This window comes from Gobio gobio (assembly GCF_949357685.1).
Source record: "Gobio gobio genome assembly, chromosome: 7".
In the NCBI taxonomy this organism is placed as follows: domain Eukaryota; kingdom Metazoa; phylum Chordata; class Actinopteri; order Cypriniformes; family Gobionidae; genus Gobio; species Gobio gobio.
The window spans coordinates 29371251-29385657 of record NC_137103.1 but is presented as its reverse complement, the minus strand read 5'-3'; positions in this window follow the sequence as shown (position 1 = coordinate 29385657).

Below are 14407 nucleotides of genomic sequence, written 5' to 3'. Positions count from 1 at the left end.
GGTTTCCAAGTTTTATGGGAACTTTACATAGACAGAATGATTTTTATATTGTACAAACTGTGTGTTCTATTCCCCAATCCTGTCCTTAACAGAAAACTGTCCGCATTTTTACATTTTCAAAAAACATAATTTAATATGATTTTATTATCAGTTTGAGATGATTTGAGCTTTGTGACATGGTGCGTTATCCTCCTGGAATTAGATGGGTACACTGTGATAATAAAGGCATGGACATGGTCAGCAAGAATACTCAGGTAGGCTGTGGCACAATGCTCAATTGACCCTTCACAAAGATGTCCGACAATCCATGGTTCTCTCACGCCACACATCATGTTCTCATGCAGTGAAAAATACATTGTGGAGCAAAGAAGACACTAACAACATGCTGACAGACAAAACAGAGCAGGTTACTTTTGATATAAAACAAATGTAAACAATAAATACCGTTTTGTGGCTCTTTAATGTGTCGTGACAGATCGCTGTAGTGAATTGATCATCTCTTCCCACTCGTTACAACACGAAATAAACATGAAGAACATTAGTAATAAGAAGGTATGAACATCAGAAGGTATGTTGTTTCAACCACTGAAAGATGTCAATACACACTAAGTATAAGTCCACCGATGTTAATCTATAACTCTCCTGTTTGGTTTGTTTGTTGTACAAAATGGTGGATTCGGCGTTATGATTGGTCAGATCGCCTGTCAAACAAACTCACAGTGAAGGTTGAATTGGTACTAAAGGCCAATTTATACTTCTGCGTCGAGTGCACGCAGAGGGTACGGCGTACCCTACGCATAGACGCGTTGGATACGCCGTACCCTACGCCGTAGCCTGACGCGCACCTCTCCAAAAATGTAACAACGCGTCAATTCTACGCGGACCGCAAGCGCTGTGATTGGTCTGCCAGAACCCTTCCCTCAGGTCAATAAATAAATAAAAAATCTGCGATAGGAGTGTGTGTGTGTGTGTGTGTCCAGAAATTGGATGATAGTTCCTTACGTCTGCTATAACACACTATTTTGCAGTCCAGCGATTCTTTATGGTAGTAAATAAATACATAGATGCGCTGAATATAGTTTATTTATTTTCTCATTAAAACCAAAGATGGTAATCAGTAATTGTATATCAAGAACAGGGACACATTAGGGTATATTTCGTGAATGAAGTCTCCGCAACAACAATCGCTTGCTGAGCCACCGCTGCTGAAAACAGCGGCCACGAGCTCCGCATAGTTTCACAAATGCATTCCAGCGCCAGATCGCCTTATTTAACTTTACTAATCAACTAGAGATGCTAAATTTGTATTAGATACAACAACTCAAGCTGCAAGAAAAGCCGCTCTCTCACTGCTGCTGATATTCCGACATGAATGTACAGATCCTACACATCAAGCTGCTTCTTCTTCGGCTGTTGTCTTGATTACACCAACATGCCCGAGGACACTGCCTCCTAGCGTCTGCATGTGGAATTGCACATTGACGCAGACAACAGCGCAGAAGTATAAATGCTCACGACGGCGTCGGCTACGCGCGTAGCCTACGGCGTACACTACGGCGTACACTCGACGCAGAAGTATAAATGGGCCTTAAGGGGCCCAAAGTGTGCCAAGAAAATATCCAATCACACTATTACACCACCAGCCTGAACCGCTGATACAAGGCAGGATGGATCTATGCTTTCATGTTGTTTACGCCAACTGACTCTACGATCTGAATGTCGCAGCAGAAATCCAGACTCATCAGAGCAGGACACGTTTTTCTTATCTTCTATTGTCCAATTTTGGTGAGCCAGCGCGAATTGTAGCCTCAGTTTCCTGTTCTTAGCTGACAGAAGTGGTACCCATGGTCTTCAGCTGCTGTAGCCCATCTGCTTCAAGGTTCAGCGTGTTGTGCGTTCAGATATGCTCTTCTGCAGACTCCCCCCGTATCTCTGGTTAGGATAGTAACCCGGCGAGTGTGAGGAGACGGGGTGGTGGTGGGATGCAGAAAACTGTCAAGGAACATAGGCGAGTCAGCTATGAGTATAGGCCTCTTCTCTTGTTAATTGTTTAGGCAATTTGAACGTGTTCCTCCTGAATTTTGTTAATAAAACATAATTTCTGAAATACTCAGACCAGCCCGTTTGGCACCAACAAAAAGTCCCTTAAATCACCTCTCTTCCCCATTCTGATGCTCTGTTTGACCTTCAGTAGATCGTCTTGAGCATGGCACAGAATGCATCCTTGTGAGAATTGAGATGTGATGCGATCTTGTTGCTCAACTGACTATCCAGCACATTAAAAGTAGTGGCCAATGCACAATAAATACAACATCACAAGCAAAAATAACCTATTAAAATATATTTAAAATTATTATAGACATTATTTTTATAGGATTGTTCATGGTATTTATGGTCCAAGGTTCTCTCAAGTCTGCATTCAGTGCATCCTTAATATCAAGAACTCATAGGTACTTTCATGCATCCTCTGTACTTGGGTTTTTGAGTATTGGAATTGAATTTTGATGGTTGATGATGACGTAGTACGAGAACACAAGGATGCAAGATTAAAATGCTGTTATGCGTTTTCAGATATTACCTTTCATGCAATGTGCAATATAGCTGTTTGTGAATGTAAAAGGTCTGCAAGGTTTTAAAGATCAAAGTGCACAATAAATAAAGTTATTGACTCCTAAAAGAAAGAATCGATTCGTCGTCAACAATTCCAGTCTTACTTCAACAACATATGTAACAATGTAGCAAATTTGCATAATGCCCACCTATATGGTCTTCATTGGCTGCACATGAAAAATGTCTACTTTGACCGCCCTCAAAAACTGTAGCTGGTTCAGGGTGTGTACATGTCGAGAAGACTGTGTCTATTAATGCAGATTGTCTCTTATTATTATTACTTTGAGTAATGATAAAGGATGGAGCAAGAATTGTTGTACAAACTTTAATGTTATTGTGACAGTTCTCGCATGTGCACACCAAAATAAATTAGAAATATATACATCGGTTTGTTGATGAACAAGCTCTTGTTAATGCTAGAGGAATTACAGCTGCAACATCTCAATGCACGACAAACTTAGTAAAAACATACCACTGAGAAATTTCCTGTAGAGAGAAATTATGTAATAGATTATTTACATCTTGTTAATTACTTCTGTGTGGCATCACTGCTGTTTGCTATTTACACAAGACTGACTTTATCAGTCATGGGAATACAATAGAGAGCTGCAGTATTGTCTTATTGCCAGCAATTGAACTGTCATCTGTGAAGCTGTTTATTGATTCTCTCCGTGACCTACAGTGAGTTTACGCATGATCTGTCACTGCTCAGGTGAAAGATTCCAGTTTGCAACACTGCCGTATTAGGAAGGGGGAAAAATGCTTCCTGGGGGATATGTTAGGCTTGTGTTTCTGTGTTACAGTGTGTTCTCTTTGCAGAAGCTTTTCTGTCAACTATGTGAAGATACTGTATCTGATACAGTGGTTGTTAATAGAAAAAAAGTGCTTTTTATAGCAGGATCAAATGGGAAATGCTAATTAGCTGAAGCATGTCTCCTCCGTTACATTAGCTCAACCAATGACTTTTGGGCCAACCAGTGAGTTTTGGAATGAGACCATAGCTTTGTTCAAAATCACACCCTCATTCACTACTCCCTACATTACTCCACTAGTCCAGTCCACTTGAGGGAGTGAATGAAAACACGTTTGAGAATTGTGCACCGGAAGGGCTGTTGCTTAGTTTGTGCTTGTGGCCCCACTTTATATTAGGTGACCTTAACTACTATGTACTTACATCAAAAAGTAAGTACAATGTACTTACTGTGTTCAAATTGTATTGCAAAACACTTTTGCTGATATTGAGGTGGGATACGGGTAGGGTTAGGGACAGGTGTGGTGGTATGGGTAAGTTTAAGGGTAGGGTTAGGTAAGGGAAGTGTCAACAGTGTAATTACAAATGTAACTACAGAAATTAATTACAGATGTAATTACATGCAGGTATTTTTAAAAATGTAAGTACAATGTAAAAACATGTATGTATGTACACAATAAGTGCATTGTATCAAATGATTAATTAAAATGTTAGTACATAGTAGTTAAGGCCACCTAATATAAAGTGGGTCCGTGCTTGCTGTTTAATAATCATTTGAAACTTAGCAAACTGGCAGCTCCATTAGTAATTAACATGTATATCTTGAACTCTGTCATGGAAACTAGCATGTATAAACCTTAATTAAACAATTTAATAATCAATTAAAAAGGAATTTATACCTGTATGATATCGCTGTAGCCACATTGGACCAGCGGATTGGAAAATGGATGGATGATTCAGCTGCGGGCGTCATATTCTGGAGATGTGGGAATTCATTCATTGCGCAACTCTCACAGTGAATTATGACTATTCTTCAGCCATTGAGTGTACATCGATTATACACTCGTTATTACTGTGCATTGTGGGATTGAATGAGCGCACTCTATAATGTCCACTATGGTTTCAGACACCATTACAAATGGCTGTCCCTTCAAATAGTATCCTATTTAAGGGCTGCAGATGATCTGTTATGGGGCATGTCAGGAACCCTGTTTAAAAACACTTCTGCTTTTTTTAGAGACTCAGCTAGCCTCGACAAGAATCGGGGAATGTTGGACAAAGAGACAAAGGTCATAGTGGGCAAATCTTTGAAATCAGACTGCAGAAGGAAGCTGAGAGTGACCATGTGGGTCAACAGGTTATTTGTCATCTGTTTATTGCAGCTATTAGAGATAACATCACCTGACCTGAGAAAACCATGCTGTAGCAACAACCAGATACATACTATACAATACAGGCCATAAAAGCACTTCTTTTCACACTTAGTAAAAACTGATAGATTTTAGTGTGTGCCCCTGTTGAGATCTCCATGGTAACTGTTAGCATTGAGTTTGCAGAGCTTTAACTGGCGGCCACTGTGAGAGCTCTGCTGTGGATCTAAAACAGTTTGTGCCAAAGTCTGAATCATGACTGAGTCACAGCTCAGTCCTCCCTCACTGCCATTTGAGTATACCGACATGCCCGCCCGTGTCTTTTTCCTACACTGTGATCTACACACCACACACATCAAGAGCTCTGATGGACCTGTGGAGCACAATACACTGCCCTGCCTTCCCCTCCCCACATCTCTAAACATTTCCTGTGGAGTGAATCATCTGTTTATTCTGATGCTCTGTGGATCATGCACAGTTCTATTGACAATGTATGGCATCCATTTGGAGAGAGCTAAAACAAATATATTGAAAGCAAATTATATGCCAGGGGTCTTTACACTTCAGGAACAGGACCCCTGGTGGAAAAAATGGGGTATGTTTTCAGTCTTTCTACTTTATAAATTTCTCGTTTAATTCAACATGCCACTTGTAATTTCACAAATAATTACAAAGAATTGGCAAGTACACTATAAAAGTACACTTTATTGCCAAAAGTATTGGGACACCCCTCCAAATCATTGTATTCAGGTGTTCCAATCACTTCCATGGCCACAGGTGTATAAAATCAAGCACCTAGGCATGCAGACTGCTTCTACAAACATTTGTGAAAGAATGGGTCGCTCTCAGGAGCTCAGTGAATTCAAGTGGGGTACCATGATAGGTTGCCACCTGTGCAAGTCCATTCATGAAATTTCCTCACTACTAAATATTCCACTGTCAATTGTTAGTGGTATTATAACAAAGTGGAAGCAATTGGGAACAACAGCAACTCAGCCACGAAGTGGTAAGACACGTAAAATCACCGAGTGGGGTCAGCACATGCTGAGGCGCACAGAGTGCAAAAGCCACCAACTTTCTGCATAGTCAATAGCTACAGACCTCCAAACTTTGTGTGGCTTTCAGATTAGCTCAAGATCAGTGTGTAGAGAGCTTCATGGAAAGGGTTTCCATGGCCGAGCAGCTGGATACAAGCCTTACATCGCCAAGTGCAAAGCAAAGCGTCGGATGCAGTGGTGTAAAGCACGGCGCCACTGGACTGTAGTCCACTGGACTGGACGAGTCACGGTTTGGCGGTTGCCAGAAGGACGGAACTTGTCTGACTGCATTGTGCCAAGTGTAAAGTTTGGTGGAGGGGGGATTATGGTGTGGGGGTTGTTTTTCAGGGGTTGGGCTTGGCCCCTTAGTTCCAGTGAAAGGAACTCTTAATGCTTCAGCATACCGAGACATTTTGGACAATTTCATGCTCCCAACTTTGTAGGAATAGTTTGGGGATGGCCCCCCTTCCTGTTTCAACATGACTGCGCACCAGTGCACAATGCAAGGTCCATAAAGACATGGATGAGCGAGTTTGGCAAGGAGAAACTTGACTGGCCTGCACACCAGTGCACAATGCAAGGTCCATAAAGACATGGATGAGCGAGTTTGGCAAGGAGAAACTTGACTGGCCTCAACCAGACAGAACACCTTTGGGATGAATTAGAGCGGAGACTGCAAGCCAGGCCCATAAACACACTCCTAAACCTTAAACCCTACGGATTAAGAATGGGATGTCCCAAAACTTTTGGCAATATAGTATATATCCTACACAGAGTCAAAAACGTGTGAATTTTATGTAATGCGTTTTAATGAGGGACAATTAAATATTTAGCTAGACTTTTTATCTTTAGCTTAAGTTAACTCCATATTATGTCTCAATATTTTATTTTATTCACCAATAAAACAAATCACTGATACATAAACAAATAATATAAAAAGTAAGATTTAAATTATTTATTTACTGAATTATTTATTGCAAATAAATAACATACACTCTTAATATATAAATAATGTATTATCTTTTTATTGGCATCTATGGTTTCATGAAGGACCTTTATAATCCATGGAATCTTTCTATTGCACAAAAGTGTATTTACAGTGGAAAAAGGTTTTTTAGATTATTAAAATGTTCTTCACACTAAGAATAAATTATTTTTTTAATATCTGTCCACTGGTTCTTCTATGGCATTACTGGAAAAAAAACCTTTTAGAACCTTTAGTTTTTAGAGGGTATGCAAATGACCACCAAATACGATGTCAGGAGATGCATTGTATGTGATTATTGTGGATGAATATGGTTGTGAACTTTCAAGGCTGGAGTGTGTGGTAAGTGTTGTTAAAGGAATGAGTGGCAGCTCTCCTCCCTGATGCCTCTCTCAGGCTGAGCTGCTGTCATGGTGACTGACTCCTGGGTGCTCTACACCTGAGACAGCTTAAGCATTGAGAAGAGAGAGACACACTCAATCAGCTATTACTGCTATATCCCCATGACTGAAGAGATGTTTGCTGTGTATTAATGCTCAAAGGTGATTGACATTGGCCCTCCCTCTCATTTCTGAACGTCATAAATATGCCTAAAACATAAGCCTCTGTCATAACTGTCACTTGTCCAGCTAAATTACCACTTAGCACATTCGTTTTGCTATGTATTTGCATTTAAAATACACTGCTTGACTTCATTTGCATGATATGCATTACCAAAAATATATATGAATGTCTTTAGCAAAGTAATGAGATTTCTCAAGGTTCAAATTCTATTCTGTCACTTCGTAAAAACAGTCAAATTATGCAGATGTAAACATGGACAGGTTATGCGTAAGAGGATAGTCAATGTTCAGAGGACGGTTTTCACCTGACTCAGATCTTTGATGTGTGTGTACAGTATAACAGTAAGAATATGTCCACACACACACACACACACATTGTGTTTTCATGTTTTATGGGGACGTTCCATAAACATAATGATTTTTTTTATACTGTATAACCTATCCCTTAACCCTAACCTACCCCTAAACCTACCCATCAGAGAAAACTTTCTGCATTTTTAGATTTCAAAAAATATCACTTAGTATGATTTATATGTTGTTTTCCTCATGGGAACCAATTTCTGATATTGCCATTTTTGTGGGACATTTTGTAACGTTGTTGGTGGTGACTTTGAAATTGAGCTAATGACTTTTATATTCCCTAAATTATGGATGCACAATATATATCACCATACAATTTGTACATGTTTTATACTTCATTGGTATAACTTGATATTGTAAATTTAATTGTGGATGCTCATTTCATATTTAGCTTATTTTTATTTAGATACCTCTGCTGTCATCTAACACTCACTTAATCTTAGAAAGAACTAAATACATTTTATAAATACATCTGTCCTCGTTTATCCCCCGACACACATGTATCGTGTGTGACTCAATTTATCTTTGACTTTGATTTATCATCGGAGAACCGAACAGGTAATATGGATTTGATTTTGAATGGCATCTAGTTTACTATCAACAACTGAAAAAAATGAAAACCAGACTCCAGCTGGCTTGTGGCTGGCATAAATGTTTGTGATGTAATATGTATTAGATGACAGAGCAGCATTTGCATTCTGCATTAGGCATGATTATGATTTATTTATTCATCCGTTTCATCTTCAACAACAGTTTTACTTTGTGTATCATCACATTGTTTGTCTGAAATGGTATTGGAGTTGCATTTGGCCACATGGAGTGCATTTTTGGACAGTTCTACCCGAAGTGACATTATTGTTGACCAGGACACTGCATTATGGATGAGCTACAGCCACTTATTTCACCCCGAGCAACCTCCTCCTCCTCCTGTCTGTCTTTCGTTCTCCTCTTTCTCTTCCCTCCGTGTGTTGCTAAGTGCATTATACAATTGGAGAGAGTGAAGGAAACAGAAAGATGGGAATGTGACTGTGAGTGAGTGGGAGAGAGCCAGAACTTTTAAGAGAGAGAGGGGCACACTGTGTCAGTCTTTGTGATGAGCACACACACATGCACACAAACGCTGCTAGCGAGGACACTAGCTCAGTGTGAACTGAAATCTCTACCAAATAAATCCTGCCTGTGAAATTGCCAAGCACCTCAGAAAGTCAATGAAAGTCATTATGGTCCACCTGGCTAGAACATAGTCTGTGTCCCAGCGTGTCTGCTTTTCTGTGCTCTGTATATTCTCTTGTATCATGTAGCATATGATATGTGCTAATGAAACTCATTGATTCAGTGGCAACAGACACAAAACATTTGTGTTTCTAAAAATCATTATGCCTTCCAGTGTGCTTTGAGATCTTTACTTTGAAATTATGTTGCTTTCTAAATCCCCAGTAAAACAGTTTGATGTTAAACAAGTGAGGCTTTGATTACAACATGCTGTCTGTGTTTGCTTTAGTAGGAATTTAGTATTCAGTACCCAGTAAGCACACATACATATTGAAGACAATGAATTAGAGCGCATCATCTGGGGAGCATAACGCTCTAATTAGTGTCTACAAACATATGATAAACATCTTAACAAGAACAGATTCGCATGCAGTGGGCCGAAGTATTTGCATACCTTAGCCATGCTTTAAATGAAATAGCCTTCTTTGCATTATCGAAAGCACCAATTTTAAGGGGGGGGGGGGGGGGGGGGTTGTGCTGTTTAATGCATACTGAGTTTTTTACACTGTTAAAGACCTGGATTCCCATGCTGGGGGGGTTGTTTTTCATGGACAAATTTTTTTGTTGTTTTTTTTTTCTGTGCCAAAAATACTGCTTCCGGTTTCTCACAAGTTTCGGAACGTTTTTTTCGAGTATGGGTCTATCTGACGTCAGCAAGGGCGGAATGTCCTTGTACGGGCTCCCGGAAGGGCGCACGCGTGACCAGAGCGGGAGAGCAAATGCACGCCCATTAACATGCTTTGCTCGGCTTTAGGGAAGCCGGCTGCGCTGCAGTCACAGGACTTCACGAAATCAACAATGTCACCAAAGAAGTGTGTTTTTGGTTGTCAGGGCAAGACAACCCTGTTCAGCTTCCCAAAGAACCCAGCGTTAATGGGACAGTGGATGGAGTTTGTTATTCCGGAGCAGCAACGAGTTGTGCAAGTGTTTTTGTTTGTTCCCTGCATTTCGGCGACGATCGTTTTATAAACAAGGCCCAGTTCAACTCCAGATTTGTAGCTCGTCTAAATGCCGAAAGATGGAGTGGTCCCAGCGATTAAGGTTTGTGCGTTGGAAGAAGGCGGTGAGTAAAACTGCTTCAAATGTCTTTGATTTGTTAGCTATCGGCGTTAAAGTGCACCTCAAGTAAACAACATGACGTGCAAGACCGTTCCACTTGCCACTGCTAACTTTAAATCCTAATAAACCTGGTTTATGTCCTCATAAACCATGAGTAAACGCACACAAATGTTGTAAAACTTGCGCATAGCAAATAGAAAAAGACAAGCCGCTAAGCAAATATATACAATTACAGTACATACCACACAGAGACTCCTGCTGTAGTAGTTGCTACTGCTGCTCCTGTTCAATTTCAGCCTCCGGATCAGATTCTGGATCATATATGTGTGGTTGAATCTGATTGATAGTCATAGTTTATTTAGGATACTGTTTTCTTTTCCACGTTTGATGTCACAGCTTTCAGACACTCTCAACGCAATAGCTGCGCACGCTCGTGGCTGTTTAGCTCCGCCCACACGACACCCCTCCAGCCGCTCTTTTTTTTTTTTCGGAAAGACTTGGTAGCGTATCTTTCTTTTATAAATATGATAAAACTAAAGACTTTTCGGTACAACTCTATGGGTACACAAGATTTACACGAGATTGACTGAAACTGAGTGTTTCACCCCCCCTTAAAGACAGCACAAACACACTTGTGTGCAAGATGTGTTTGAACACTTTTTGGTTGTCAAATGTTAGTGGATCATGTATTTACTGTGATGAAATACACCTGTGGTTACTGATCCCATTAATCCACTAACTAAAGTTTTTGTATTATATGTTTGTAAATGCCACTTGCTTGATATTTTGCATAACGAAATGAAATTTACATAAGTTTAACGATTAGTTTAATCACCCTCAAGACATCCTATAGGTGTAGGCCTATATGACTTTCTTCTTTCTGATGAACACAATCAGAGTTATATTAATAAATATCCTGATGTTGCCAAGCTTTAAAATGGCAGTGAATGGGGCTCACGAGTTTGAAGCTCAAAAAAGTTATTACTATATAAAAGGTATTTAAAACTTTATAAAGTAAAATATCTAGCTTCCACCAGACCGCCTTCCGTATTGAACTTTCGCAGTTCAAAACGCTTACGCTACATCCGACGTCATACGTCGCGCCAGTTACGTTTTTCTTACGTAGTTGAGTACAGAAGGCGGTCTGGCGGAAGTGAAGCTAAATATTTTGCTTAATAAAGTTTTAAATATGTATATTCCTGGATGTCTTGAGGGTGAGTAAATCATGGGGTAATTTTCATTTTAAAGTGAACTCATACTTTAATACAGTTAATAATGCATTAACATACATTAAAAACTATAGGATAATTTACATCTACCCACACTTATGTCGTTCTAAACCTGTTTGAATTTCCATTGACTTTCATTGAAAACGTTATTTAAAATAAATAAATAATTTTGTGTTCCACAGAAGAAAAAGGTCATGGGTTTTGGAACGACATGAGGGCGAGTAAATGATGACAGTATTTTAATTTTCGGGAGAACTTATTCCATTTAATAAAATATTTATAAAGACGTATAGACTACTTTTATAGAGCTATTTGTCTTTCTTTTTTTAGGAGCTTGGCAGCCATTGGTCACTCTGAGCCACCACTTTATAAATAAAAAGACTTCTTTTGGGTTCCATTCAAAACAAAATATGGGTTTGAAACAACACATAGTTCCTTTTAGTGAATTTTGCTCACTACTACACATTAATCATCAGCACTCAACCCTTCCTTCCTTTCTCTCTGCTCAGCTCTTTGCTTTTCATCCTTCTCTACCTCCTCCTCCTCCACCACCACTTCACATCCACTGCGTGTCCCAAACCAGCCCACTGTTTTCACACCCTCTCAAGCTCGAAAAAACAATTACATAACTCACTGTTGCTCAACAGAGCTTGCCACTGCTGTGAATCGTACAGCATCGGACATGCTGCGGGAGTGATTAAACTTCAGCATGTTCATCAGCGCGGATGCTGTGACTGTGCCAGGTTGTGCCCGCTCCTGCAGCTGCCCGGGATCGTCGGGTGAGGAGTGATTGGCGTTGTGCTCAGAACAGGTGGGCTCGGTGTGCAGCTGGACTCCTCGTCATCAAACCCCGCTTGATGAGAGCAAACAATCCATAGCGGCAACTTCTAGAGGACACTGTGACCCCAACTGGAAAAAAAGATGTTTAACAGCTGAATTGATAATGATGATGACAATGACAATGTTGAAAATATATGTGGCTTATACTACAGCTGGGATGTGGATAAAAATGTAATGTTTAGTTGAACATGTTGTTCATTTCAAATAGCCTAAGTCTCGAATTCATTTAAAGTTGGCATGAAACGGAAGTTGCAATAGTCTTATCTTCCTTATTGTGACGTGTAATTGAGAAAAATGGCTTCTTGAAAAAGAAAAAATGGGCAAGACTTTATTTTGTCCATCAGGAATTGAATGGATCGTTGTGGTTTGATATTGTGATGTTATGTAAGTGACAGGTTGTCCGGCTCTCGCGACGGAAAGAAATATTATCAGAAAAGAGATGTTGTTTCAAGAGGGAGGATTGTTATTTTGATTAAAGATTATAAGGGCACATGAATAATAAAAAAAATAGTGATGTGCATGAATAAGTCATTTACTACTGCAATATAAAAAACAAGAATTGTCCATTTTGATTTCATGATGACTTTAAAGGGATAGTTCACCCACAAATGAAAATTATCCCATAATTTACTCACCCTCGAGCCATCCTAGGTTTATATGACATTCTTCTTTCAGACAAATACAATAGAAGTTATATTAAAAAATGTCCTGGCTCTTCCAAACATTATAATGGCAGTGAGCTGCCCAAAATTTGTAACCCAAAAAAATGCAACCATTCAATATAAAAGAAATCCACGAGGCTCTGGGGGGTTAATAAAGGCCTTCTGAAGTGAATCCATGGGTTTGTGTAAGAAAAATATCCATATTTAAAACGTTATAAAGTAAAATATCTAGCTTCCGGCAGACCGCCTTCCGTATTTACTATATGGAACTATATAATGTGTTAAATATGGATATTTTTCTTACACAAACCCATCTAATCGCTTCAGAAGGCCTATTAACACCAACATAGGCCTATGGATTACTTTTATAATGGATGGACACTTTATTTGGGCTTCAAATTTTGGGCTGCCATTTACTGCCATTAGCTTGGAAGAGCCATTTGTTAATATAACTCAGATTGTATTCGTCTGAAAGAAGAATGTCATATACACCTATGGCTTGAGGGTGAGTAAATGATGGGGTAATTTTCATTTTTGGGTGAACTATCCCTTTAAGCTTTGAGCTTTATTATGTTTATGATTGCTGAAGGATATAGAAATGTAAAGTGAGTTATCGCCTCCACTCATCCTCTCTGGACCCAATCTTTTATATAACCCAATCTTTTCTTATAATTAAGGCACATCCCAATCCAAAGTTTACAGTAAAGCAGCATAGATGTAGCTTTCCTGCCTGTTATATCACACAATCATGTATTTGAGGTTTGTTGGTTGGTGGAAAGAATAAAATGCTGTAAAATTACAGAATATCTATTTCCACTAAGTGCAAATAGCCTGTCTTGTTGGCAAAGGCTATTTACATTTCAAAGTTTTGATTGGTGCTATAAATATGCACGTTGTTTTCTCTAAATCTCAGTTTCATTTGTTCTTAATCTTTAGATGTGACATTGAGGTGTCTTGGAAGTCTGCCTGAAACCAGTTTCCTTAGGATGTACAGTAAGTTAGGAAACACCCTTAATTTCAAGTTGAGTTTTGGATCAGTAGCATTCATTTCTTGGTATAAAAGCATCCTTTGAAGTGCAGCAATAATGATATTCTTTTGTTATTACATGCACTTTTCAACGTTCACAGTGATGTCATAAAATAACTATTTTTGGTTCTCTAAAGAACCTTTCAGTAAAATGTTCTTAAAATAACTATTTTTAGTGTGAAAAACCTTTGAATGGTCTTAAGAAAAATGTTCTACTTCACAAATCCAAAAATGACAAGATTCCATGGATGTTAAACGTTCTTCATGGAACCGTACTGCCAACAAGGAAGTATTATTTTTAAGAAGAAAGGGCAATATATGTCACAGTCAGACATGCCCCTTGTCTGATGATTATATTAATCATGGCTCAGTTTCTTTTTTTGAAGATTACTGGACCAGCACACCTCACAAGTTTACTGATTGTTTGGCTAATAATAAGGCACATTTTTTATTAAACTGAAACATGCATTGTTCAGGTTGTCATTTGTCAATGCAAAGTCATGGCAAAATGGTATGAATTTGAAATGACATTTTTTCTAACATTTGAAAGGCCCTTTAAAAAAAAAAAAATGTTTCACTGTCACTGACCTCTTGTTTTGTATACGGCCAGAATCCCTCTATATAGCACATACAATGCACCTG